The sequence below is a fragment of the Oryx dammah genome, unplaced genomic scaffold (genome assembly GCF_014754425.2).
Source record: "Oryx dammah isolate SB20612 unplaced genomic scaffold, SCBI_Odam_1.1 HiC_scaffold_3, whole genome shotgun sequence".
Classification (NCBI taxonomy): domain Eukaryota; kingdom Metazoa; phylum Chordata; class Mammalia; order Artiodactyla; family Bovidae; genus Oryx; species Oryx dammah.
Window position 1 is genome coordinate 95,916,421 of NW_024070187.1, and position 8,503 is coordinate 95,924,923.

At 40.8% G+C, this 8,503-nt stretch overlaps 1 non-coding gene across 1 annotated transcript; it reads left to right on the top strand.

The window, feature by feature from the left end:
• Positions 1-8,116: 8,116 nt before the first annotated feature.
• TRNAE-CUC lies at positions 8,117-8,189 on the top strand. The gene has a single exon. It is a non-coding gene; the product is annotated as a tRNA-Glu (tRNA).
• The last annotated feature ends 314 nt before the right edge of the window (positions 8,190-8,503 follow it).

Sequence of the window (8,503 nt, forward strand, 5' to 3'; positions counted from 1 at the left end):
TATTTCTCCAATATATAATTTAATTAGGGTGAGGTGGGGGAAGGGGTGGAATTGAGGCATGAGATGGCAGTGAGACCATTTCTTGAGCAGCCTGGAACTTGAGGGAGCCCAAAGCACCCTAGGATGTATTCCTAAGCCTCCTTGGACCACAACAATGAACAGCATCCTTCCCAGAAACGGGAAGGATCCTCTCTCTTGGATTCTTCAGGCAGATTCCTGAAGCAACAGAATTCTCTGTATTTTCTCTCACTAATATTATAAATAAAACATTACTCCTTATTAACCCTGCCTGAAAAAAGAATGCTCTGCTAGAGACCAATCCATATTTCTCTGGGCCAAATTCAGAAGTTTTTACTCTTGAGGAAAACACTTTGTTCCTTTTACTCAGACTTTTCTGACTCAGGTAAAACCCCCAAAGGATCTTCAAGGTGGGAAAATATCTTGAATTATCATGAACACCATAGTCAAACACTTGAGCAAAATAAACCTTGTCTTCAGCCGCCACCCAAAACAGTTTCCTGGATCATTTGGCTTGTGTGTGCGCCTTAGCTTCCTTCTGAGTGATACAAAGATGCAGATGTTCAACTTCTTTCACTAAAGACTGCTCTAACATGCAAGTCTTAACATTCTACCAATTCCCATCCCAACCTAAAACTTCGCTACCAGGCAGATGGTATCCCTTAGGAGGTACTCAAAAATTACCTACTCAGCTTTCCACTCATCCAGTAAGTGAAACTATTCTCAGATAATCATGGAGAAACACCAGTGACCACTAGGGACCTGGACCCAATTTACCCAACAGTTTGGACCTTGGCACTGACTAGTTCTATCTATTATTGATAAAGAAATTGCTCATTATTACAGCCCCTCCAGGTGAAATTATTCTTTGCACAGCAAAAATCAGAAAGGTGGTGTCAGAAAGGATTGACATGTCTGCAATTACACTGCACATGTGCCCACTAATAGCATGTAGTGGTCATGTATTTTGTATTAAGAATGTAAAATGATGAGCAGGCATAAACTTATAAGGCTGATTTCTGAATCAGACTTACCAGCCCTCCAAAGAGATGACATGACTTAAATTCACATAATATCTTTCTTGAGTTTTCTTCAGGGCAGCAGAATTCAATTCCAGTGTCCTAGAGCAGGAAAAGTTTCCCTCACTCGGTATTATTTCAACCTCTTCTCAATAGACAACTCCAAAAAGACAAAGACTAAGATGATAGATTAGGCAGAAAAACAAAACCACAAACAAAAGGTTTTCAACTTTCTCATTCAGCAAATAAGAATAATCATTATCATTTACTTTAGTACAGTGGTTTACAGTTTACTAAGAACTTTTAAGTGGATGATTTTATATGTGATTTTCACAATGGCCTACTTAAAGTAATATTAGAGCATAACAACAAAGGACTATTATGCAGCCAAGGAAAAGAATGATGCCGTAGAAGTAGTAACATGGAAATATTGAGTCCAAAACACTGGCTCCAAAAAAGAAAGGATTGTTTGGTACTGTTTTTATTTTTAAAAAATATGTACAATGAAGAAAAATATAGTCAGGAATCACAACACACATTAAGTATACACATACATATACATAAAAGTATACACATACATATACATAGAAAAGAAGCTGGAAAGATATCAACCAACTGTACTCCCTGCATTGTGATTACTGACTATATTTTTCTCACTTATTTTCCGATATATCTGCAATGAACATGTATTACATGTGTGATCAGGAAAAGATAATCATATATGATGAAAGAAGTAGTGACCTTATATTTTTAATAATCAGTACCCTTCAATAATCATAGCTTAATGCCAAAGAGAAATGGGACCTTAATTTGAACTGCTTTTAGAAAATACATTTTTGGAAATAACAGAATTCATTGTCTTATAATCATCCATAGATTTTTTTAAATTTATTGTCTAATTGGAGGAAAACTGCTTTACATTATGTTGGTTTCTGCCATACAACAACACCAATCAGCCATAATTTAACATAAATCACCTCCGTCTTAAGCCTCCCACCTCTCCCCCCATCTCAGCCCTCTAGTTCATCACAGAGCACCAGGCTGGGCTCCCTGTGCTGTATTAATATACCAACTTCTCACAAGCTATTTGTTTTGCACATGGTAGTGTATATATGTTGATGCTACTTTCTCCATTTGTACCGCTATCTCCTTCTCCCTCTGTGTCTACAAGTCCGCTCTCTACATCTTCATCTCCATTCCTTCCCTGCAAATAAGTTCATCAATACCATTCTTCTAGATTCCATATATATGCTTTAATATATGATACTTGTTTTGCTCTTTCTGACCTATGACACTCTGTTTAACAGGCTCTAGGTTCACCCACTTCACGAGGCCTGACTCAAATTCATTCTCTTTATGGCTGCGTCATATTCCACTGTATATATGTACCACTTCCTCTTTATCTACTGCTCTGTAGATGGACATCTAGACTGCTTTCACATCCTGGCTACTGCAAATAGTGCTGCTGTGAATCTTGGGGGATATGTGTCTTTTTCAATTATGATCTTCTCAGGGTATACATCCAGTAGTGGGATTGTTGGGTCATATGGTAGTTTTATTCCTAGTTTTTTAGGGAATCTCCATACTGTTCTCCACAGTGGTTGTGTCAATTTACATTCCCACCAACAGTGCAAGAGGGTTCCCTTCCCTCCACATCCTTTCCAATATTTATTGTTTGTAGATTTGATGATGGCCAGTGTGAAGTGATACCTCGTTGTAATTCTGATTTGCATTTCTCTAATAATTAGTGATGTGGAGCACCTTTTCATGGGTTTGATAGCCAATAATCATCCATAGCTATTAAGGTCTACTAGTTCAGAACAATTCAGCACAAAATATACATGGAGTTCTGTCTTAGCCCAAATTCCCTAGGAAGCATACCTCAAAGCAAGGATTAAAGCGCTGGTACTTTCCTTGGAAGTTGCAAGCCACCTACCACTTCACTACAATCTGCAGAGACACAGAGGGTCACTCACCCAAGTGTTTACTGGGCACTTGGGGTTTCTCAGTAATTAACTACAAGAACTAAGCACCCTGGAGCAGTCCAGGGCAGGCGGAAAGGAGAGCTTATTTGCCCCGTCCCCTATCTCCAGGGCCCCTTGATCAAAGGTCCTCAGAACCCATATCCAGACCTTCAGCACCTGCTTAGGAGGCTGGATCCCATGCCCTGAGTGCCCAAATGCAGAAGTAAAGGCTAATTTCATGCAGGTGGAGCTCAGCATTGGTATTGCAAACCCCAGACGGATCCAGGGCCTCAACTCAGAATCCAGAAAGCACAGGAACCACAAGAGGTGACAGCATCAGAGAAGGGGCCTCCTTCAGGAGAAGTAGGTGATTCAAGGACTCTGAGAAGGAGTATAAACACTTATGTCCATAAAGGTCAGACTGGTGGCTGCAGGGGTTGAGGGAGGGGTGCAGTTGGGGGTTGGGGTTAGCGGATGTAAGCTTTTATATAGAGAATGGAAAAATAACAAGGTCCTAATGTATGGCATAGAGAGCTATATAGTTCTATATATAGTTTATTAAAATATATAAACTATAGTTTATTAAAATAATTATAGTTTATTTATATAGTTTATTGAAACTACTATATAGTTTCAATATAGTTCAATATCCTATAATGGAAAATAATATTTTTTAAAAGAATATATATATATATAACTGAATCATGTTGCTATATAACAGTAATTAGCATATTGTAAATACGTCAATGCTGCTGCTGCTGCTGCTAAGTCGCTTCAGTCGTGTCTGACTCTGTGCAACCCCATAGACGGCAGCCCGCCAGGCTCCCCCGTCCCTGGGATTCTCCAGGCAAGAATACTGGAGTGGGTTGCCATTTCCTTCTCCAATGCATGAAAGTGAAAAGTGAAAGTGAAGTCGCTCAGTCATGTCCGACTCTTAGCGATCCCATGGACTGTAGCCTACCAGGCTCCTCCATCCATGGGACTTTCCAGGCAAGAGTACTGGAGTGGGGTGCCATTGCCTTCTCCGAAATACGTCAATAAAAAATAAAAATATTTTTAAAAGAATTCAGAACTATCCAAACCACACACAAAAAAAGGCCTGTCCAATGTGAATTTTTTGCTAAATCTTGGAAATAGCCATTTCGTATCAAATTCCATTAACAGCATTATTAACAAAAAAAAAAATTTTCCACATCTGTAAACATACAATAGAGTATAAGAAATCTTGCTTTATTCATCTGTTTCCCTACCAGCTGGCAAAATATTTCCATGCACATGAAATGGACATGCCCAGATTACTGAATGTACAGGTTATACTTAATTCCCAGCACACAAAATATACTTCTACCCCTTTACTCTTCCACTCAGGAAATCACGTGCGTGCAAACTTGGTCCGCTCCAACTCTGTGACTCCATGGACTACAGCCCACCAGGCTCCTCTGTCCATGGGATTCTCCAGGCAAGAATACTGGAGTGGGTTGACATTTCCTCCTCCAGGGGAACTTTCCGACCCAGGGATCAAATCCACATCTCCTGCATTGCCAGGCAGATTCTTTACCACTGAGCTACCTGGAAAGCCCCAAGAAAGCACATGAGAATGCAAACAGATGAAGCTGATATCACTAAAGAAACTATGTCAAATCCACTTTAGTTTAGTACCTTTGAGCTTTTTCAAAATTACTTGTAATTTAGAGATGCTGATTAAGATAGTATAAAATACTACTCATATCTATTCAGACAGCTGTTATTAAAAATAGTAATAATGACAAGCGTTAGTGAGGATGTGGAGAAATTAGAAGAAATTGGGAAACACATATTAAACTAACTGTGGGCATCTCTGGAATGGAGGCAAGTATGTGGGCATAGGAGGATGAGGCACTTGTAGACCCGATTAGTCAGAAGTCTGTCGGCTGCAAGTGAGAGAAACATGACTAACAACCATAAAGGGAACCATAAACCTGCGGACACAGCGTGGGAAGGAGAGGGCGGGACAAGCTGAGAGAGTGGCACTGATGTATATACACCACCATGCGTGAGACAGCCAGCCAGTGCGAAGCGCCGGGTAACACGAGGAGCCCAGCCCAGTGCTCGCACAACCAAGAGGCGTGGAATAGGATGGGGGCGGCGGCAAGCTTCAAGAGGGTGGGGACATCTGCATACTTAAGGCTGACTCACGTTGCTGCATGGCAGAAACCAACATAACACTGTAAAGCAATTATCCTCCAATTTAAAAAAAAAAAAAAAGTAAATTTAAATTTAAAAAAAAAAGCAAAACGGTTCAGCACAAAAGGAAAAAAAAAAAGAAAAAAACCACACCAGGCAAGAAGGAAATTTGTTATCATAAATTGGGAGCTCCCGGCTTTACACAAGACTGCATCCATGAACTCAAAGGATGTATTAAGCCTGTGTTACTCTCCTGGGCTTGTCGCTCCTTAGTTTCATTCTTCAGATGAACACTTTCTCAGGGTAGCTGAAGTGGCCCCTTGGAAGCTCGGGCTCCCATCCATCCACCCAAGCAACCCCAGAGAAAGAAGCTGTCTCCCCCTTCAGCTCCTAAGGAAAAGTCCAAGATGGACCTGATAGCTCCAGCTCAAAACACCTGTTGAATCAGTCAAGGTTTGCATGCAGAGGCAGGTAGCAGAAATAGATGGGGAAACAGTGGAAACAGGGGCTGACTTTATTTGGGGGGGCTCCAAAATCACTGCAGATGGTGACTGCAGCCATGAAATTAAAAGACACTTACTCCTTGGAAGGAAAGTTATGATCAACCTAGACAGCATATTCAAAAGCAGAGACATTACTTTGTCAACAAAGGTCCGTCTAGTCAAGGCTATGGTTTTTCCAGTGGTCATGTAGGGATGTGAGAGTTGCACCATAAAGAAAGCTGAGCGCAGAAGAATTGACGCTTTTGAACTGTGGTGTTGGGGAAGACTCTTGAGAGTCCCTTGGACTGCAAAGAGATCCAACCAGTCCATCCTAAAGGAGATCAGTCCTGAATGTAAGGACTAATGTAAGGACTAAATCATTGTAAGGACTAATGTTGAAGCTGAAACTCCAATACTTTGGCCACCTGATGTGAAAAGCTGACTCATTTGAAAAGACCCTGATGTTGGGAAAGATTGAGGGCGGAAGGAGAAGGGGACGACAGAGGATGAGATGGTTGGATGGCATCACCAACTCAATGGACTTGAGTTTGGGTAGACTCTGGGAGTTGGTGATAGGGAGGCCTGGCATGCTGCGGTTCATGGGGTCACAAAGAGTCAGACATGACTGAGCGACTGAACTGAACTGAACTGAACAGAAAACCCAATTAATGTTAGTTTCAACACATAAAAGTTTTGAGGTTTTCCCGCACATCACAATAAGTGTCCAGAGTAGGCATCTGCTGGCCTCCTTCAAAGTTATGCAGTTATCTCCAGCCTGCCTTGTGCTCCCTATGTGGCAACTGGTGCTCAAGCTAATGCATCTCTGGGGACAGGCGGAGAAGAAAGAAACAGCACTTGTATCAGGAAAGCAAAGGTTCCCCCAAACCCTCTGCAGATTTCTCGTTTCCTTTTCACTGGCTGAATAACATCACGTTCCACACCCACCGCAAAGAGATCCGGGAAATTTTAGCATTCCAAACTCAATACCAAAGGAAAAGGAAGCAGGTGTTGAAAGACTGCTGAAAGTGAACCAACCTGGATCAATACCCTACAAATCTCTGTTCCTAACTGATCAATCCCAATAGCCAATCATGCTCAGGTCTCAATTTTCACCTCTATATATCAAAGGTGAGCAGTGCTCCATGACCAACCCCAAGGACCATGTAAAATAGAAGAACCATCTCTAGAAACACTGATCTTGCCAAAGAAAAGGAATGGAACAGCAACCCAGATAGAAAGCACTACCACAGCTGATGCCAGTGACCAAAAAAACACACATACATGCAGAAACACAAATGCACACCCACATGCACACATACACATGGATAAGGCTAGAAAAAGTTGAAAAAAAATGTTTAAACCCCCACTATAAACTCTATTTATCTTGTGGAGTAGGGGTTCAGAGAACAGGATGACATTCATTTCTGTTTTAGGTAGCTCCCCAAAAGAGTTGAGGAATTGAAAGTGATTCTTTTTTCCCTTTTATTGGCTTTATTGGGTTTTTTCCAGTATCTTTCAACTAACAAAGAAAATTTTAATTATTAATAATAATGTGATAAGAAATCACATTTTAATAAAGGAGTAATTGAGATGAGCTACTTTGTTTTCATTAAGATCCTGGAAAAGATCATCATGAAGCAATATTTATTAGGAAGGGGATCAAAGAAAAAAACTGGGTAAAGATAGAATCATGAATAATGAAAACTAATCTCTCCCATTTAATTTTCCCTATATTTATCTAGATGAAATTACACCTACTAAATACTGACTTTGCTTCTAAGGACCTGAAGGCATGTGACATATTTTATTTGACATAGATCACTACGTTTAACCTCTGGGTAAAGATGGAGCCAACATATCTGGTTCAGTGACAGAAAAAAAAGGATGCATAAAGAGATGGCGTGATGAGTCTGGTTCAACTGTCGTATAGCAGTTGCCTTATGGATCCCTCTGCAACCTGTGAGGAGGCCTGGGTGACTGGGTTTGTAGTGGCGGATTTACAGCCAGTTTGCACTCCCACCCAAAGAGAAGGGGTTCTTCATCAAGGCATTGTGAACTTGGGTTGGAAATAATTATCTTCCCACACACACAAACCTGTACCTTGGGTTTCCTTCCATTATAATATAGAGCATGAACCACAGTAATATTAGAAACATCTAGGAATTTGTCAGAAATCCCAGATGTTTTCCTAGCCTATCACCTTGTTGCTGACTTCTTGTCATATCACTTGTACCCACCACTACTTCAAAATTACAGCAGTTACTACTACATCAGGATGCTGCTGGATTTCAAGAAAGATTGTTATATATTATGTAATTTCATAATTTCATTTTATGCATTCAAGAACATTCTTCTGACTGCCAGAAAGATCTATGGTACCAAAATAAAACAAAACAGAATTTCAATACACACACAAACACACACTCACACAAACACACATACACTCATGCAGAACAGATTATGAGGGACGTCCTTGGGGGTCCAGTGGTTAAGACGCCGCACTCTCAATGCAGAGGACCCAGGTTCAATTCCTGGTCAGGAAACTAGATCCCACATGCCACAACTAAAAGATCTCACGTTGTTGTTGTTGCTCAGTTGCTAAGCCATGTCCGACTCTTTGCAACCCCACGAACTGCAGTGCGCTAGGCTTCCCTATCCTTCACTCTCTCCTAGAGTTGGCTCAAACTCATGTCCATTGAGCTGGTGATGCTATCTATCTAACTATCTCATTCTCTGCCTCCCCCTTCTTCTTTTGCCTTCAATCAAAAAAAAATGTTGTCTTCAATCAAAAGACCCAGCATCAGGGTCTTTTCTAATGAGTTGGCTCTTTTGCAACAAGTAGCCAAAGTATTGGAGC